The following is a 20747-nucleotide window of genomic DNA, read 5'->3' on the forward strand; positions in this document are numbered from 1 at the left end:
ATGAAAGGTAGACACAGCGACATCTTGAACTCTTGTGAAACACCAATGAGCTTGGTCACCGTGTGGATATGGTCAATTGTGCTAAATCCTTTCCGGAACCCGGCTTACTCGCATTGTTGTCCTTCATCTAGTGTTTTGCCAATCCTATTCAGGATGACTCGAGTAAATAACTTGTAGACTGAAATATAGATCATTATAAAATTGTTTATGGTTGGGGCTTGAGTGATAGCACAGCAGGTAGGGCATTTGCCTTGCACACGGCCAACCCAGGTTCAAATCCCAGCATCCCATATGGTCCCCTGAGCACCGCCAGGGGTAATTCCTGAGTGCAGACCCAGGAGTAACCTCTGTGCATCGCTGGGTTAGACCCAAAAAGCAAAAAAAAATATTTCCATGGTTGCATTTAAGTCATACAGTGTTCCAACACTGATCATTTTGCCAGTGTAATTTCCAGCACCAGTGTCCCCAGTGTCCCTAACACTCCTTCAAGACACATGCCCCATGTGCTCCTCTATGGCAGGAGAATCTCTACTCTTTATCTCTTTCTCTTTCTATCTCTCATGTTAGGCATTATGTTTTGTGACTCAGATGCTGAAAGGTTATCATGTATATCCCTTTACCTGCTTTCAACACTCAGTTCTTGTCCAGAGTGATCATTTCCAACTAAAATTGTCATAATGAATTCTCCTCTATCTTAACTACCCTCATCTCTCACAGCAATGACCAACCATTGACCAGTCTTCCTGGCCCATTTTCCCCGACCTTGGATATTAGTTTCAAGCTGTTTTTTATATCCGATAAATAGATGCAGTCATTATATATCTGTCCTTTTTCCTCTGGCTCATTTCACGTAGCATAATGCTCTCCAAATCTTTTTATTTATAGGCAAATTTCATGACCTCATTTTTCCTAACAGCTGTGTAGTATTCCATTGTGTAGATGTACATAGTTCCTTTATCCATATATCTGTTCTCGGGCACGCTGGTTGATTCCAGATTCTGGGTATTGTGAATAGTGCCACTGCAGCCTTTTAAAGAGAATTGTTTTCTTGAAATATTATCTTTTTGGGAAATGCATGCCAAAAGTAGATAATAGAACAAACATGATGACCTCTCAATGTCTGTGTTGCAAGCCATAATGCCCACAAGTAGAGAAAGAGTATGGGGAATATTGTCTGCCATGGAGGCAGGGGGAGGGTAGGACAGGGGGAGTATACCTCGGATATCGGTGGTGGAGAATGTGCACTGGTGGAGGGATGGGTGTTTGATCATTGTGAGATTGTAACCCAAACATGAAAGCTTGTAATTATCTCATGGTGATTCAATAAAATAAAAAAATAAATGTTATCTTTCAGCCTTTGGCTTTGAATCTGTGTTTGCTTTGACTATTCCAATTTGTTTCTTATAGGCATAAGAAAGTCAGATTCAGTTTTCGAATACACCCTGCTACTCTGTTGCTCTTAATTTGTTTATCTAGGCTGTTGACATTGAGACTATTATCATGGAGATTTTTGCCATCTTCCTGTAGGAGTTTGGCCTGTTTCTCAGGTTTGTCTTTTCTTAAAGAAGACCCTTTATTTCTTCTTGCAAGGTTGGTTTTGTGTCTATGAAGTTCCTGAGCAGTTGTTTGTCCATGACGTGCTGTATTGTTCATTCAAATCTGAGTGATAATCTGGCTGGGTAAAGTTTTCTTGATGAGGTGTTTTATATCCCACCATTGTCTTTATACCCAAAGGATCTGAAAATTTACCTAATTTGATAAATCTGCTGTGAATCTTTAGTATGCTCCTTTGTATGGATTTTTCTTCTTTGATCTTGCTGCTTTCAATATTCAAATTCTATCTTTGGTTTTTGTCATTCTGTTTAGGATATATCTAGCCTATTTTTTGAGTCTCATTTACATACATTTTTTCATTTTATTGAATCACCGTGAGATAGTTATAAGCTTTCATGTTTGGGTTACAATCACACAATGATCAAACAACCATCCCTCTACCAGTGCACATTCCCCACCACCAATATCCCGGGTATACCCCCCCTTTTCCTACCCTCCCATGCCTCCATGGCAGACAATATTCCCCATACTCTTTCTCTACTTGTGGGCATTATGGCTTGCAACACAGACACTGAGAGGTCACCATGTTTGTTCTATTATCTACTTTCAGCATGCATCTCCCATCCCGCATGATTCCTCCAGCCATCATTTTCTTATTTATCCCTTCTCTATTCCATCTGCTTTCTCCCCTCTGCTCATGAAGCAGGGTTCTAGATATGGGGCAATCCTCCAGGCCCTTGTATCTACTGTCCTTGGGTGTCAGTCTCATGTGATGTTATTCTATACTCTACACATGAGTGCAGTCTTTTTAGGTCTGTCCCTCTCTTTCTGACTCATTTCACTTAGCATGATATTCTTCGTGTCTATCCATTTATAAGCAAATTTCATGACTTCATCTCTCCTAACAGCTGCATAGTATACCATTGTGTAGATGTACCAAAGTTTCTTTAACTAGTCATCTGTTCTAGGGCACTTGGGTTGTTTCCAGATTTTGGCTATTGTGAGCAGTGCTGCAATGAATATATAGGTATAGATGTCATTTCTACTGTGCTTTTTTGCATCCTCGGGATATATTCCCAGAAGTGGTAGGTGGGGTCATATGGAAGCTCAATTTCTAGTTTTTGAAGGACTGTCCATGTTGTTTCCCAGAAAGGCCGGACCAGTTGGCATTACCACCAACAGTGAAATAGCGTCCTTTTTTCCCCATATTCACGCCAGCACCGGTTGCTTTTGTTCTTTTAAATGTGTGCCAGTCTCTGTGGTGTGAAATGATATCTCATTGTTGTTTTTATTTGCATCTCTCTGATGACTAATGATGTGGAGCATTTTTCATGTGCCTTTTGGCCATTTGTATTTCTTTTTTGAGGAAACTTCTGTTCATTTCTTTCCCCATTTTTGATGGGTTTGGAGGGTTTTTTCTTGTACAATTCCACCAGTGTCTTTTATATCCTGAATATTAATCCCTTATCATATGGGTATTGGGTAAATATTCTTTCCCATTCTGTGGGCTCTTTCTGTATTTTGGTCACTGTTTCTTTTGAAGTGCAGAAGCCTCTTAGTTTGATGTGGCCCCATTTGTTTATGTTTGCTTCCACTTGCATGGTCAGTGCTGTTTCGTCCTTAAAGATGCTTTTAGCTTCAATGTCATTAAGAGCTCTGCCTATATTTTCCTCTATGTACCTTATAGATTCATGTCCTATATTGAGGTCTTTAATCCACTTTGATCTGACTTTTGTGCCTGGCATTGGCCAGAGGTTAGTGTTCATTGTTTTGCAGGTACCTATCCAGTTTCCCCAGCACTTGTTAAAGAGGCTTTCCTTGTTCCACTTCACATTTCTAGCTCCTTTGTCAAAGATTAAGTAACCATATAGTTGGACGTCTGTGTTGAGTCTCATTTAGCTGGTACACTTTTTGAATCTGGATTCATGCACCCCTCAATTCTGGGGATCTCTCAGCTATAATTTCTTTGACTGTTACTTTTTTCGAATTTTCTTCTTCTTCCTTCAGGATTCTGATGATTCTTATGTTGTTTCCTGTTAAATAATCCCAAAGCTCACTCATCTCCTGGTCATTTATTTTGAGGCTTCCCCCATCTTCTGTTGTTTTCTAGAGGTTGTTTGTATCTCACCTTGGAGCTCTGGAGTGATAGCACAGCGGGTAGGGCATTTGCCTTGCACGCAGCCGACCCAGGTTCGATTCCTCTACCCCTCTCAGAGAGCCTGGCAAGCTACCCAGAGTATCCCGCCCAAATGGCAGAGCCTGACATGCTACCATGGCGTATTCTATATGCCAAAAATAGTAACAACAAGTCTCACAATGGAGATGTTACTGGTGCCTGCTCGAGCAAATAAATGAACAAGAGGATGACAGTCCTACAGTGCTACCTTGGAGCTCACTTATTATCCTCAGCTGTAGGTACTCTGCAACCAAGGCCTTTCATTGAGCTTTTCATTTCGTTACCAAACTCTTTAGTTCTGTCACTTCTGATAGTTGTTTTCTCATTTCTACTCTCAAGCTTTCTTGTATTTTATTGAAAACCTGTACCATTGTTTCTTTGAACTCACTACACAGCCTCAGTATTTCCACTCTGAAGTCATTACTTCCAAGGCTATACAACTGTTTGATACTGGTTGAGTCATTGTTCACTGCACATGATGAGGTTCTGTGTTGTTTTCCCATTTCGAGTATTGCTGTATGAAAATGTGTCTTTTTAATTTGCCATTTGTGCACTCCCATGGCCTATGATCTCTCTGGAAGGACCGGCTGGATGGTGCTCTCTTCCCTCCTGTTGAAGCTATCTTTCAATCAGATTTGTTGTTACTAAATCGTTCTGCATATTTTTGTGCACTGGTTCCAGTAAGACTCAGTGGCATTTATACTGCCACTACTACTGCTGTAATTTAATTCCTTACTACCACAACTACTTTTTACTTCCATTTTTTATTTTATTAATTGAATCACTATGAAATAGATCACCACAAAGTTGTACATGGTAGGGTTTCAGTCACACAATATTCCTACACCCATCCCTCCACCAGTGTACATTTCCCACCACCAATGTCCCCAGTTTCCCTTCCACCACCACCCCAGCCCACCTCCCCCTGCCTTCCTTTATGGCAGGCATCTTTCTTCTTTCTCTCTTTACTTTTGTGCATTATAGTTTGCAGTACAGGTGCCAAGAGTTCATTGTGTTTGCTCAGGGTGTTCAGCATTCTTATCAGGAAAGTACATCTGGAGCAGCTTTTTTTAACTGGGTGGCAGCTTTGCGGTGTGGACGTGACTGCAGGGGCTTCTGAAGATACAGGGAGTTGGGCTGTAGTAGCTCATCCCAACTCAGAGAAAGCCTGGACATTTCATTCACAAAGGCTGCATACCCAAATTTTCAGCAGATTGATATCCCAGTGAGGTCCATTCCAAGATGGAGGAGTCTGGCCAGGGGCGTGATGGTGATTTTGGATTATGGGAGCAAGAGGCTGCCAGAGGCTCTGCTTAGGTGGGCCCTAGGCAGAACCGTCCTCCTCTGATCTACTTTGGTCTGTTCAGCCTTGCACGGGTCCAAGATTAACTGTGGCTTTTGATCTCTTTTGAGATTTATTTATGGGTCTCTGGAGCAAGGCCGATAATTGAGCTTGTATGACAGAGCTGGAGATGGTTTATGGGCATGGCTCCCATATACCTAAGTTATGGCAGTTTAAATTCTCAGAAAACTTGGTCCTGCCTGAGATGTTGGAGTCCAGCCAGAGAGGCAAAGCTGCGATTTGGGGGTATCAGGTTGCTGATGCCGTCTCGCCCCTTCTCCCATGTCCAGGTTGACCCACCGATGGTTCTGAGCCCTCTGGGCCACTGTGGTGGCAGCACATGTGGGAAAGTCCAAAGTGAAGGCTGTTACCATTCATGGCTTGGGCACTCTGGATGTGCCGTAGCCACTAGTCCAGCAGGTCCTGCCTAGGGCAGCACTGGAAGCACAAGTTGATCCGAGGAAGAAATAGTGGTTGGGGAAGCCCTGCTGCCAGTGTGCTGCCTGACACAGACTTCTGTGGTAGGAACCCGCGTGCCCTCTCAACTCCAGGACCCTCGCTACAGCAGTGCCAGTTGGACCCGAACAGCGCCACTCATTCACGCTAAGCGTCTGTGGCCATGGCCACCAGCTGACCCTCGCGCCGAGAGCTATGGTAGTGAGGCCGTGAGAATGCCACCACCATCATGCCACCGCAGGTGCGTGCCAGTTTGGTTCCAATTAAGCCGCTAATTTTTTTTTTATTTCAAGTCGTAATTTACTTTGAAGAGTTGGTTCACAGTGCTTCTCAGGAGTCAGCACCTTGAACTCATGATACTATAGTTGAGAGGATTCAACATAATAGAATAAACATATGTATAAACATAATGCAATAAACATATGAGGTTTATTTACAATAAATGATATCTTTTGCCAACAATCCTCTGCAAAGAAAATTTTTAAATTTTAATCATTTTTAAAATTACATAGAAATTTAAAACCTTAAAAGTGGTTTATTTGGAAATCTTTTTACCTGATGTGTTAATATACTTTTCTCTTTTTTAAAATTTTGGTGAAAAAAATTTTAATAGAATCACTGTGAGATACAGTTACAAAGTTCCATGTTTGAGTTTCAGTCATACAATGATCCAACACCCATCCTTCCACCAGTGCACTTTTCCCACCACCAATGTCCCCAGTATCCCCCTTTCCCAACCCTCCCCTTGCCTCTATGGCAGGTAATTTCCCCCATATTCTCTCTCTACTTTTGGGCATTATGGTTTGCAATACAGATACTGAGAGGCTATCACGTTTCATCCTTTATCTACTTTCAGCACACATCTCCCATCCCGAACGATTCCTTCAACCATCATTTACTTAGGATCCCTTCTCTATTCCAGCTGCCTTCCCACCCAGCTCATGAGGCAGGCTTCCAACCTTGGAACAATATTCTTGGTCCTTGTGTCTACTCTCCTTGGGTGTCAGTCTCATATTATGTTATTTTATATTGCACAAGGGGCTGTAGCCATAGCACAGCGAGTCAGATGTGTGCTTTGCATGCAGCCAACTCGGGTTCAATTCCCCTGCCCCTCTTGGAAATCCCAGCAAGCTACCGAGAGTATCTCGCCCACATGGCAGAGCCTGCCAAGCTACCCGTAATATATTCAATATGCCAAAAACAGTAACGACAAGTCTCACAATGGAGACGTTACTGGTGCCCACTCGAGCAAATCGATGAGCAATGGGATGACAATGATACAGTGATATAGTGCACAAATGAGTGCAGTCACTCAATATCTGTCCTTCTCTTTCTGACTCATTTCACTTAGCATGATACTCTCCATGACCATTAACTTATACACAAATTTCATGATTTCATCTTTCCTCACAGCTGCATAGTATTCCATTGTGTAGATGTACCAAAGTTTCTTTAACCAGTCATCCAGTTTTGGGCACTCGGGTTGTTTCCAGATTCTGGCTATTGTGAATAGTGCTGCAATGAACATACGGTTGCAGAAGTCTTTTCTATTGTGCTATTTTTGCACCCTAGAGATATATTCCCAAAAGTGGTATTGGTGGATCATATGGAAGCTTGATTTCTAGTTTTTGAAGGAATGCCCATATTGTTTCCCAAAAAAAGTCTGCTCTTATTGAGAGAAAATATTTAAAAGGTACTTACAGTCGTCCACACAGAAAGTTTCTGACTCCATGGGTGCTGCTGTTGAGAGCGCTGAGAGCTCCTGCTGCTCTGCCAGCTCTCATGCCTGTTGCCACACTGCCGCCATCTTCTTTTTCTCCCGCAACCATTTTTACGTGCTGTTGTTTCGAAAGGTTTCTGGAGGTCGGATATCCGATGTATGGTCCCTATAAGATACAAAGGAGTGAATTACTGCGCAGCTACATTCGTGGCCTTGTGCTCCACAGGTTTCCTGACCTGGGTGATAAAATATGGTAGCTCCTAAGGTGAGCGGGGAGTGCTAGGTGGGACTTTGTCATTCTGTTCCTGCAACCATGGACTCTCCATTCCCCCTTACTTAAATGTCCCTTATTCTCAAATGCCATGCCACAGTGCTACACAGACAATTCCCCTTTGGCTGTTCATGCACTTCACACTATTTTTTTTTTTCATGAGCTAGTCTGGCAACTGCTTTCCTTAGAATTCAGGCCACCACACCACTCCTTCTTGCCTTTGATTAGGAGAGCTATCGAACCTATGAAATGTGACTTCAACTTACCTTATACATCCCCCCAAGCCCCGCTTTTCATTTGTCACCATGGAGTGACGAAAAGTGACTCCGTAAGAGTCCAATGCCTGCTTGTTCTTATTTGTGTAATGCTGACCTAATGGGCAACTTCTCTGCTTTCCTCCTCTCTCAGCCTCTACAGCAGCATTCTTCAACCACCAGCTTGAAGGTGCAGAAAGTTTAAAATCTACTGGTCTAGCACCTTGGTTATAATTGTCAGTCCCCAGACCAGCATGCAGGACAAGTACTGGTCTGTAGGCATCAAATGGTTGAAGAAAGTTGTTATTCAGACCTCTTCTGCTGCTATTGCTGATTCTTACAGCAATACAAGAAGCAGGTGGGTGTTATTTTTCTTTCCTAATCTGTCCAGAGGAATAGGCAAGAATCTTGGCAGGTAGGAGTAAGAAGGATGGTGAAAAGCAGGGAAATACCGAGGCCACATTGTTTCACGTGTGTTCCTGTGCTGGGTGTGAGACTATCCAAAGAACACACACATACACACACACCCTTGAGTGTGAAACTTATGACTTTGAATGTTTGAATCTGAGCAAGGAGAAAAACCAAATCATTCATTTTTTTGTAGCTAAGTCTGAGCTATTCCTCTTGTCCTCTTCCTAGGTGTGCTGGGCCTTTGACCAATATCACTCTCACCATCTGTTTCTAAGAACCAACTTGGCTCACTTCCATTACAAATATCATAAATTAGAAAGCTCACATCGTGCAATTGGAGCCCAGCGTATCATGTTATTCATTTCTTAATCTAATCCTCTGTCTTTAGATGCTGGAAATGAGAATTAGTTGGAGTCTAATCTCTCCAGGGATGTTTTCTTTCCAGGCAAGCCTGGTCTGTCTTCTTTAGAAAACAAGATGAAATTCAATCTTCTGTTGATGTGATGGGAAAGGAAAAGAGGCCATCAGGGCTCAGAGTGCCCCAGAGAATGTAAATGGCCCAAGAAAAGTGTTTCCCAAAGTGGCCAATGGTGGAGTGGGGGGGAGTTAAGAAGCTGTAGGTGGAATTTAAGGTGCTTTCTATTTGCTTTTAAGAGATATATTTGGGGGATGGGAAAATAGTACATAGGTTAAGGCATGTGCATGCACAGCAAGCCCTGGTTTGATCCCTGGTACCCCATACGGTCCTTCAAGCCCTGCCAGGAATGATCCCTGAGCACCACCAGGAAGAAGTTCTAAGTACTACCAGATGTAGCCCCTCCAAACAAAACAAAGAACATAGATTTCTTGTGGATGGGTGCTGATTAATTCTAGTCTGGAAAGGATTCCAGTAGTCCTAATAAATTTTGAGCCTTTGTTCTAAAAAGTTGATAAATCCTTTTTCATAGATTCATTATTTTGGGGAGTTCCTTTCTGTTTTATTGCTGACTTGAACATTTAAATCAGGTGATGTGTGTAGGCTAAAATTTAGCTTCAGTTATGTCTGTCTACCCAATTGTGGTTAAAAACTATTATGCTGAAGGTAAAAAAGAAATCAACATTATGAGAACTTATTTCTCTCAATCTTCCCTTGGTAATTTTGTTCTTTATTTTTTTACTTTACAGGTGTCTTCAAGCAGGGCCCATCCCAGTTTCTGTACCCATAATCAGAGTTTCTTTGATGTTTGAAGGGAACGGAAATTTTTGACTCCAACTACCTACTATGTCTTTCACTTAGAAATTTCAGACTTTTAAAAAAATTTTATTGAATTACCGTGAGATAGTTACAAGCTTTCATGTTTGGGTTACCATCACAATATGATCAAACACACATCCTTCCACCAGTGCACATTCCCCACCACCAATATACCTGGTATACCCCCTCTTTCCCACCCTCCCTCTCCCTCCATGGCAGACAATATTCCCCTTGCCCATACTCTCTCTCTACTTTTGGGCATTATGGCTTGCAGCACAGAAATTCCAGACTTTTGAAGGAATACAGTTTGTTTTTTTTATTTATAAATTATACTCCTTCTATGGGCCAAAAATATTTTATTTATTAAAAACATATCAATCATCTATAGTGTGACCAAGAACACATATAGTAATTCCATGGAAATAACACCTGACATTCATTTTTTTCCCTTTTGTTTTTATGGGGAAGAGTGTGAACACATTCCCTCACTACCACAAATTATGCAATCAAGTTCCCATATTTGAGTAAATTGCACAGATCAGTAAATCCAGAGTGCAATGGATAAGCCTTGCCCTGGGAAAATCACTTTTATGATTATGGTATCTGCCCATTCCAGGTAAGCATGTGACATTCATTTTAAAGCTGCATCATCATTTTGGATTAAATGTGTGAAGTGCCACACTACACGACAGGAACATTAGAGAGAGAACCATGCAGATGGATCCCTGAAAGGGCCCTGCTTCAGGATCCTCTAGACACAGGAGAAGATCACTAAGCACTGTACACTGAACACACAGGAGAACCTTCAAAGTCCAACATAGAAGCACCAGCCCTGTGACTGTGTTCAGTACCTCTATTGCAAACCATAATGCCTATGTGGAGAGAGAGAGATAGATAGAGAGAGAGAGAGAGAAGAAATGTGCCAAAGTACCTGTCATAGAGACCAGCAGGCTGGGGGTGGGGGACAAGTGGGAAACTGGGTACGTTGGTGGTGGGAAATGTACACTGGTGGAGGGATGGATGTTGGAACACTGTATGACTGAAATACAACCATGAACAGCTTTGTATAACTGTATTTCAGGGTGATTCAATAATTTTTTAAAAATCCCACTTGGGCCTTAGGCACCAGGTAGGGAGGCCATGAATCCCATCACCCACCCCCACAGAGCCCCACCAGCCGAAAACCTCCAGAACCCACTCACCACCATGCTCACAGCCAATCTCCACAGGGTTGAGATGAACCTCATCCATGAGAATGAATCTGATGAAAAACTCAGGTAGAGGGTTTTATGACCAGAATCTCCTAGCTCTCACAGAGAGGAATGGAAGACCTCCCCTCCACCTCCCTGTTCTTCTGGGAACCTGGCAGTCATGCCCACAAACTGCCTCTGACACCATATTAGCTCATTAATGGCCATGATCCAGAGACTCACAAATAAATCTCGGAAGAGAGCCACAAGCTGCAGAGATGCCTCCTGATTCCAAAGTCACCATACAGTTAAAAATTTAACTTCAGTTATATCACCCTGTTTTTAAAAATTTAAAATTTTAAAATTTTAAAATTCATGGAATGACGTCTCATACTCTACACCACTGATGTACAAAGAGTAGCACACTGCATTTCATGGAATCTAAAGTAGAAGACAATTGATCTAATCTTAATAAAAAATTAGGACACAAAGACTCAACCTGTAACAACATGTTAGTAATCTCTTATACAAGGATTTAATGGCTCCTGGGTGAGATACAACAACATTCACACACTTTCCCCAAAGGAAATTCTTTTGGATGATTTTTAGCTGATTTTGTTCATAACAAGCAATATAAATAAATTATTTATGACCTGCTTTGGGGGCAGGTTTGGGTGGCGGTGGGAAAAATTCAAAATAATGGTGGTGGGAAGGTGTAATCGTGGTGGGATTAGTGTTGGAATATTGAATGGAATATATTATTCTGAACAAAACAATACCAAAAAATAAATAAATAAAACATTGCCCAAAAAAATCTCACTTGTGTCTTAATGATAGTACAGGGGTTAAGAAAGTTTCTTTGTATGAGGTTGATTCTAGTTCAAACCCCAGAAATGTATGAATGGTTCCCCCAAGAACCACTGGAAATTGTGTTCCCTGAAGAAAAAAACAGAAATAGCCCCTGAGCATCTCTGGGTGAGGCCCCCAAATAGGGGGACACTGCTTTATTGAGCTCTGGTTGACATACAAATGTATACATATTTAATGTATGCAACATTATGAGTTTGGACATACATTTGAGATAACCATAGCCAATACCATATATTTATCTATCACTTCCAAATACAATATCTCTCAGTCTATTGTTTTTCATTCACTCTCTTTATTGTCTTTCATTAAGAATATTTAACATACACTTTATCTTCTTAGCAATTTATTTGTTGTTTTGTGGCCACACCAGTGGTTCTCAGGGCTTACTCTTGGCGCTGTGCTCAAGAATTACTCCTGACAGGGTTCAGGAGATCATATGTGGTGCCCAGGATTGAAACAGGGTTGGCTGTATGTAAGGCAAGCACATTGCATACTGCCCTGGCCCTTTCTCCTTCCAACATTTAAAGTATAAACACACTATTGCTCACTGTATGTGCAATATGATACTATTATATTTTACTTGATTGGCTCCTCCACTCTTTATTCCACCTCTCTCCATGACAAAGTTCATATTACATTATGCCTTACAATCTCTGGAGAACAGAAAATGTCATGGGTGATTGACTTTTGGAGGCGTCCCATTCCAAATGAGAAAACATAATGTATGTCCAGTAGAGTCCTAGGCAAACACTGAGGCTGATAATTCATCTGCCTTGATGATGAATTATATCTTGCTACCCACAAAGTCTATGCAAACTGTTTTAAGCTAAAACAAATGGAATATAAAATATGAGAAGAAATGGTATCTATAATTGTGCTGGAAAGAAATAGTATCTATAAATGTGTCCAGAACAGTATCATGAGAAGGGTTACACCTATGCCTAGCTGCATATCTTTTTCAGAGGATGGAGGGCCCCTGGAGAAACAATCAATTTTTTGGTTTGTGCCAAACAATAAATGTTCAGGGATCACTCCTGGAGGCGCGCAGGAAAGTATATGTGATGCCAGGAATTGAACCCAGCTTGGGTTCATGCAAAACAAGTGACTTAATCCCTGTACTGTCTCTCTAGCCCAGCCAGGAGCAATCTGACAGAAAGAGCAGATGGTCGGTTGAGAAATAAATGAGATGGAGAAAGGAGGCAGGAAGTAGCTCTGAAATGAAGTCTCCATCACAAAAGGTATGCCAAGTGGGGGAGGCTCTGGCAAGAAGCTGGGATACACGGAGATAAATGAAGAGTGAGTAGAAATTGTTCATTTTTGGAGACTGTCATATATATGCAATGATCATGCTCAAGGCCAACTCAGAGGAAAATGAAAAACCAATATCTTATTTTATGTTCTTTCTGTCTTCATTTGTTTCCTTAGAGAACAATCCATCAATATCCAGAGAACCCCATCCAAGAGCGAATGGTTCAGAAGATATTCAATCCTCAAGTGTTTTGAAAGCAGATGCCAGCTGTGCCAAATGAGTTCGTGACAGAGTTAAATTACTTCTTGATTTGAAGTGGCTAGTCCAAAGTGCCTACCTAGAAAGGACGAGCACTGGAACATTCTATTAAAGAAACTCAATCATGAACAACCTTGAATCTCATAGTGATTCAATTATAAATAAATAAATAGAAGTAAACCTATAATAATGTGGGAGAAATAACCTATCTTCAATGGTACTTTAATCATCTAACCACTAAGCCAGTGGTCAGATGATTAAAATTAACCTCTGTGTGGGAGGGAGCGATATTACACCAGATGAGACACTTGCCTAGCAGGCAACTGACCTGGGTCTTTTCCCCTGGCATCCCATATGGTCCTCCAAGCCCCACCAGGAGTGAACCCTGAGTGCAGAGCCAGGAATAAGCTCTGAGCACTGCTGGGGGTAGCCCAAAAAGAATAATTAATTAATTAATTAATTAATTAATGCACCTCTGTCTCAACCAGTCCAACCAACCTCAGATGGGTCACAGATAGAAGCATCTGTACTAAATATGTACAGACATGTTTTTCTTAATAATATTCCCTACACCAGTATTTCTCATCCAGGAGCCAGGATATTCCAAGGGGATCACAAATAAAAATATAAATTGGAAGTGGGACACAGCATGAGATTAGGGAGTCAACAGGTAGGAAGAGGAGATACTATAGGAAAGAAATGTTGCAAGGACAGAAGGGACCATGATCAGAAAAATGTTGACAAAAGAACACAGTATAGTAAGCATTTATACAATGTTTACATTGTATTAAATATTACAAGCACTCTATAGGTGATTTAAAGAATATGAAGAATATGGGAGGTTCATGGATATAGCTCATGGTAGAATACATGTTATTCCTACATGCAGCCCTAGGCTTGATATTTTGCACCACCCCTCCAAAAATATATGGGAGAATTGCATAGATCACATGCAACAACTGGACCATATTTTTCCAGTCTTGCTCTTTCACCTGTATTTTTATATCCTAGGGGAGATCTGTAAACAATCCCTCTGTGGATATGGAGAGTTTAATACATTGTGATGATAAAGCTGAGTTCTGGACTCAAACACTGCATGACCCACCTACTTTTTGACTACCCAGTTACAAAGGGTAAAGATTGTGCTTCTGGGCCGGAGAGATAGTACAGGGATTAATGTGCTTGCCTTATATGTGGCCTTTCTTGGTTTGATCCCCAGCATTGGGTATGTTTCCCTGTGACCTGCCAAGGGTGATCCCTGAGCACAGAGCCAGGAGTGGTCCCTGAGTGGAGCCAGGAGTAAGAGCAGTTGTGGCCCAATTCCTCACCTTCCAAAAAACAAATGTGCTTCTGTGCACAAATGATCATCCAGGCCTTGTCAAGCATGGTGCAAGAGTGAGGCACAGGACATATGAGATTCTGGGCAAGAGGCAGATTAGTGAGCCGGTCAGGCTCTACATTCAGATACATCTAATTTGAAAACTTGTTTTTTTACTTACTACCTGCAGCACCTGAAGCCAATTTCTTATCACTCCCATCTCTTGCCTAAAAGCTTTTGTATTCCCCCAGGGCTGAGATAGTTTAACATAATTTCTTAATAAATGATAGTTGTTTATAATTTCATTTTCTCTAATAAGGTTTCTATTTTTGGGTGTAGCTTGAGATGAGTGTTCATTTGGGAGCTGATTTCTACTGCCACACTTTACAATAAAATTTGGTAAAAATGCTAATTTACCTGGACCTGAACACATTTGAATGCCAAGAGTGGGTGCTTTTATCAATATTTCTCAGAAACATGTCAAATGAAACTTACCTTCTTTCCTTGGGGTTGGCTTGTATGTGGCATACCCAGGTTTATTTTTTTAATTTTTAAAAATTTTATTGACTCACTGCAAGATAGTTACAAGCTTACATGTTTGGGTTACAATTACACAATGATCAAACACCCATCCCTCCACCAGTGCACATTCCCCACCACTAATATCCCCGGTATACCCCCCCTTCCCACTCTCCCCCTGCCTCCATGGCAGACAATATTGATCCCTGGAACTGCATATGTTCATCTGAACACCTCCAGGTGTGAAATGTACTTTTTTTTTGCTCAATCTGACTGTATTTTTGGAGGAATGAATCAGAGGCACCAGGGAGATAGCTCAGGTGGGTGTAATTCATGTCCTGCATGTGCAAGGTTCCAAATTCAATCCCTGAGCACTATTTGGTGTGTCCCTGGTGGCCCCTGAAATTTCTAGATCTGAGAAGTACAAACTTGCCGGACTTTACCCTTTACCAAATTGATAGTTTCCATTGGTTGTCTGGCTTAGTATCCGAGAGAGAGAGAGAGAGAGAGAGAGAGAGAGAGAGAGAGAGAGAGAATTAATCTGAGCTCTTGGTCTCTCCACCTGGAGCAGCTAGTGTTAACATCTCTGTCTCCTGTTTAACAGGGTAACAGGGAGAAGCTAGAGTGCTGCTGACTTAGAAAGTAGAAATCTGGGGGTTGTGGAAAGATAGTACAGTATGTAAGGTGCTTGCCTTCAATGTAACTGACCCGAGTTCAATCACTGGCATCCCATATGGTACCCAAAGCACAAAGCCAGGAGTAAGCCCTGAGTATGACCCTAAAATGAAGCCAAAATAAAATAGTAGGTTAGGATAGGTATCTTACCTAGAACTAGAATGGATGGAACAATAATTGTCAGAATCTTCCGGGGGCATGCTAACTAGCGTTTCAAACCTTCTCTCTGCATATTGACTTCTGACAGCATTGCACTTCAGGAAAAGAGCAACTGCAAACTGCCAGCTTGCCCACATCTCAAAATCAATTACATGATTACCAGATGCTTGGTTTTCTTTCTTTTCTTTCTTCTTCCTCCCCAGCAGGCAAGAGTGCAGTCTCTAATAACACCTCTGGTATGCTGTGTTGGAACAGGCTGTTAGTACCACCTCAGACTACAGAAGTGAAAGGGTATTCAATAGAAAACTGGCTTACTTGACCCAGTGATTTCTACCTGCATTTAAAATAGGAGGATTTGAATTTGAAAACTGGGAACACACACTAAGACAAAGTTATTGAACTACTTACTTATCAGATAGGGTTCTAGCTTCCCCACACCCCAGATAGCCTCAGGAATCCTGCCAACAATCCTAGAGTGAATATTGTGAATAGCATATCACTTCTGATTTAAAAAAAACAGTGGGAGTTACGGAGTCTAAGAGGTTAAGTCTCTGGTCTGTTGGCAAGGAATTGAATTCATGTCTCTCTGAGTTCATGTACGATTTGTTCATTTACTCCTGTTACTCAAATATTGGCTCATGCAATTAAATGAATACGTGCTTTTAGATGAATTTCAGCATTGGTAACTTAAAAGATTGCTGCTCACATTCAACTTCTGCAAAAAAGCAAGGATGTGCAGTTTTGCTTTAAACAATTTGTCTGTGAAGTTTCAACTAATAAGTCCCTGTTTTCAACATATGACCTGGTACATAGTAAACTTTAAACATTTTGTTTAAAAAATGGCATGCCAGGAGATAATGCAGTGAGTAAGGCTCTTACTTTGCATGCAGCCAAAACTGATTCAATGCCTGAAACTCCATATGGTTCCCCAAACTCCACCAGAAGTGATCCTTGAGCACAGCATCAGGAGTAAGTCATGAGTGTGCCTAGTGTGACTTACCTCCAATGAAAGAAAATAAAGGTAATGAGAAGAAAGGTAAGAATTACTATTACTAGAAATGAACCATGGGCAGGAAACGTATTAGCTTCCATCTTTCATGTGCCCTTAGCTAGCTGATCTTGGAATGAATTTGTCTCTGTCTCTATTCAGTGGGGCAATTATTTATTGACTCCATCATGATGTGGATTAAAATGAGACAAAGGAACTAGAAATACAGAAGTAGAAACTGCAGTCTGAATTTGTAAGATCAGTTCTTTCACATCAACGTGCCACAGATTGGGAGAATATTAAAGCTAGAAGGGAATTTAGAAGTGAGCATTTGAAATCCCTTGGAATTCCAAAAAGAAAGCTGACTCCCAAAGAAAGGAAGCAACTTGCCCAAGCTAGTTAAATCCAACCCAGGTGTCCAGGTTGCCCCAGGCTGTGACAAGAAGGGGGCAGGGAGTAACCCCATTCCGGAGGAGCAGTATGAGCTTTTCTCTGTGTCTCAATGCAAGTTTTTTGGTTCTTTTCTGAGTCTGTGACATTAAACACAGATCTTTCTTGGAACCCCTGAAAAAAAATAAAATTGCCTGACAACATCATGATAGAAATAGCCAAATAACGCCAAACTAGATTTCTGATGACAGAGTTTCTGGTAGCTTAGGACAACAACCCAAAATAACATCTCTCTTTTAATAGTCAATGAAGGGGATAAAGAGATATTTTTAATTTGGAAGCTTAAGGAGTATTTTGTTAGTCTTGAACTTTTTCAACAACTTGACTTGGGCTTCTAGATTGTAAAGCAATGACATAATGATTTCAGTTTCTATTCAATAGTAATATACCACAAATCAAAAACCTGCATTTTTCAAGGGTGGTCACTTAGGTATTTATTTTCATTGCATATACCTAATTTATAGATTCTTTGGTGGCTTCACCTATGTGAAAGCATGGCACCTTCATTATTTTCTCCATAAGCCTTGCAAATTTCTGTAATCAGCAAGATGGTAAAGAGCCTCATATGCCGAATCCTCTTGGCCCTGCCTGTGAAGATGAGGGAAAAGTAGAGATGTGTTACCCCTTTCTACCAAATAAAAGGGAAATGAGGAATGAGCTTGTTTATGCAACAAATCAAGGATTCAAGGTCCTGGGTGGCTTTTGCCTCCTCCCTAGATGATGTTTTCCTCAATTCTTGGGTCAGATGTCTCACAAAGCTATCTAGTGGGGAGTAAGAGGGCTAGCAGTTAGAGTGCCAAACTATTAAACCAACCATCAAAAAAATACTTGGGAACCATATATAAAAGTTGGCTTATGCCTGGAGATGACAGGAAACTTACAAATCAAGTCCAGTGGCCAAGGTTACGGGGAGGAAGCACTTAAAACCAGGAAGCAGAACTCAAGGATTTTGATCCTCTACCTCTCACAGCTGGGATGAAAGGGCTTTGCGCATTGTGAGAGCTTTAGCTATTTTCACCTCTTGCTGGAGACTGTGAATGGAAACAGAAAGCCAGAGAGAAAAGCTGTAACTGCCTTAAAGTCATTAAAACAACGGTTATAGGGGTTTCTACTATGTGGAGAAGAACTAGCAGAAAGTAATAGACTTAGAAAACATGAAAACTTGGAATTGATGCAAAAATAAGGAAAGTAGCAGTTAAGGGTGGAGGAACGAGAGAAGGAGGAGAATAGTTGAGTCCATTTTGCATTATTCAGGGGTCAGCCAAGGCACTGCAAGTTTATCTCTGACAGAGGCACATAGGAGAATATGAGGACTTTTACCAAACATTCCTAAAGTAGTTTTGCATCAGAAATGCTCTAACCCTTCCTACCAAACATCAGTTGGGCTTTAGGAGGAACTTTCCAAACCAGCTTCCCAGATTACATGAGATTAATGTATTCCAAGTGTCTTGAATAACTCAGTCAAACAACGATATGGGAGGTCTATTGTTAATAACAGCTGTGGAAGCATGGCTGGAACTATTGCAACGGGAGGGCAGAGAAGAGCTTCTGAGAAAAAGCAGCTTTCTGCTCAGCAACAAAAACACTGAGGCCCGTCAGTCCTCAGTCTGATGGATTTTACTAAACCTACATGCTTAATATTCTTTTTCTGATATACGATGTGATCTGATGGGGCTGGAGAGATAGTACAGTTGATAAGGTGCTGGCCTTGCATGTGGCCAACCTGGATTCTCTCCCCATATGGTCTCCTGAGCACCAAGCCAGGATTAAGTCCTAAGCACAGTCAGATGTGCTCCTTTCCGCTCAAAGAGCTGTGATCTGATAAACCTCCCAGACAGAATGGTGAGCAAGACTAGCCAGACTAAATAGAGCACATGCTGTATGATTCTGTTTATATGGCATTCAAGAATAGGCCCAACGTGGGTCAGAGACTTAGTACAGAGCATAAAGCACCTTCTTTGCATGTGTCTGTGACACTGGTTGGAATTCTGGCACCACATATGCCCCCTGAGCACTGCTAGGGGAATTATAGGGGTAGTGACTTATGAACATAGAGCCAGATGTGGCCACTGAATATAAAGTGAGGGATTACTCCTGAGCTCAGTGCCAAATAAAAGAATAGGTCAAAAGAATTCGTTAATCGATGTAATAGAAATCAGAACAATGTTTGCTTCTGGAGTGGAGAATTCACTGGAAGGAGGTTTCTAAAATGGGTGGTGATTATAGGGGTGTATATACCTGTCAGACTCATGGGGCTAGGGCAGGAGAAATAGTAGAGTGGGTAGGACATTTGCCTTGCATGCAACTGATCCAGAGTCTATCCATGGCATCACATATGATCAATGAGCCCACCAGAATTGATCCATGAGATCAGAGACAGGAGTTATCCTTGATTACTGTCAGATGTGACCCCTCCAAACAAACAAACAAACAAACAAACAAACAAAACCTCATGAACTGTATACTTGGGACTAATAACAGATGTCAGTGTATCTAAGTTCACCCTCAGTAAGAAAGGCAAGTAAAGAAAGAGTATTTGAAAAACAATGATCTCTTTATAGACAGCCAACTCATTTATAGAGAGTTTCTGCTTGTGTTCCTCCAGTGACAAGTCATCTTGTATGTGGGTTTAGGTCACTGACTTTGGAACAAACTGATCTAGAAAGAATTCTCAATTCCAGAATTTAAGGGGAATATGATTTGGGCTTCCATTTTCTCCTCTGTGAAATGAGAATCAGAACAATGGTACTGACCTCACAGAGTTTGTTCTGAAACTTAAATGAAAGAGTGTCTGAAGAGTGCTCAGCTTCTTAATGATGTGACATTGGTCTTAGTTTGATTTTTTTGCTATAGAGACCACAGTGTTCTCAATGTTGGTTTTAAAAAAGCCGAAAGTCCTACTTGCATTACCTCTAATTGTGTTGATCTAGCATAAGTCCCAAAGATCAGGTTTTTAAAAGCTATTCTAAATTGTAGCTGGAGTTAACAATCACTGGACTAGATTTATTAATATTGCCAATAAAAATGCTCCCACTTTCTCCATTAAGATGTTCCTGCTAATTCTGTATAGCACCACAGTTTTCTTTTGGAGGTAGGAGTCCTCAGCCAGCTGTGCTCAGGGCATACTCCTGGCTCTGCACTTAGGGATCCCTTTTGACTGGGCTTGGGGGAACTTATTGGGGGCTGGGACTGAAATTGGATTGGCTGCTTGCAAAGCAAGTGCCCTATGGCTGTTCGCTCCCCAGTACTTTTAAAAATTTATTTTGGGGGGCTGGAGTGATAGCACAGCAGGTAGGGCATTTGCCTTGAACGCGGCCAACCCGGGTTCAAATCCCAGCATCCCATATGGTCCCCTGAGCACCGCCTGGGAAAATTCCTGAGTCCATGAGCCAGGAGTGACCCCTGTGCATTGCCAGGTGTGACCCAAAAAATAGCAAAACATAAATAAGTAAGTAAATAAATAAATATAAAAGGAGCTAAAACGTTAAAAAAATTGATTTTGGGGTCACATCTGACTGTGATCAGGGCTTTCTCCTGGCGCTTAGGTTTCACTCCTGGAGCTTGGAGGTCATATGGGGTACTGGGGATTGAACCCAGGTTGGCGGAGTGCAGGGCCCGAACCATTATAGATGTAGGTGCAAGAACCCAATCTT

The 20747-nt window shown here is 41.5% G+C and overlaps 1 non-coding gene across 1 annotated transcript; it reads right to left on the reverse strand.

The window, feature by feature from the left end:
- Nucleotides 1-9878: 9878 nt before the first annotated feature.
- Nucleotides 9879-10042, reverse strand: LOC129400654 (U1 spliceosomal RNA). Its single transcript, XR_008627843.1, has one exon. It is a non-coding gene; the product is annotated as a U1 spliceosomal RNA (small nuclear RNA).
- Between the last annotated feature and the right edge of the window lie 10705 nt (nucleotides 10043-20747).

This window comes from Sorex araneus, chromosome X (assembly GCF_027595985.1).
Source record: "Sorex araneus isolate mSorAra2 chromosome X, mSorAra2.pri, whole genome shotgun sequence".
Classification (NCBI taxonomy): Eukaryota; Metazoa; Chordata; class Mammalia; order Eulipotyphla; family Soricidae; genus Sorex; species Sorex araneus.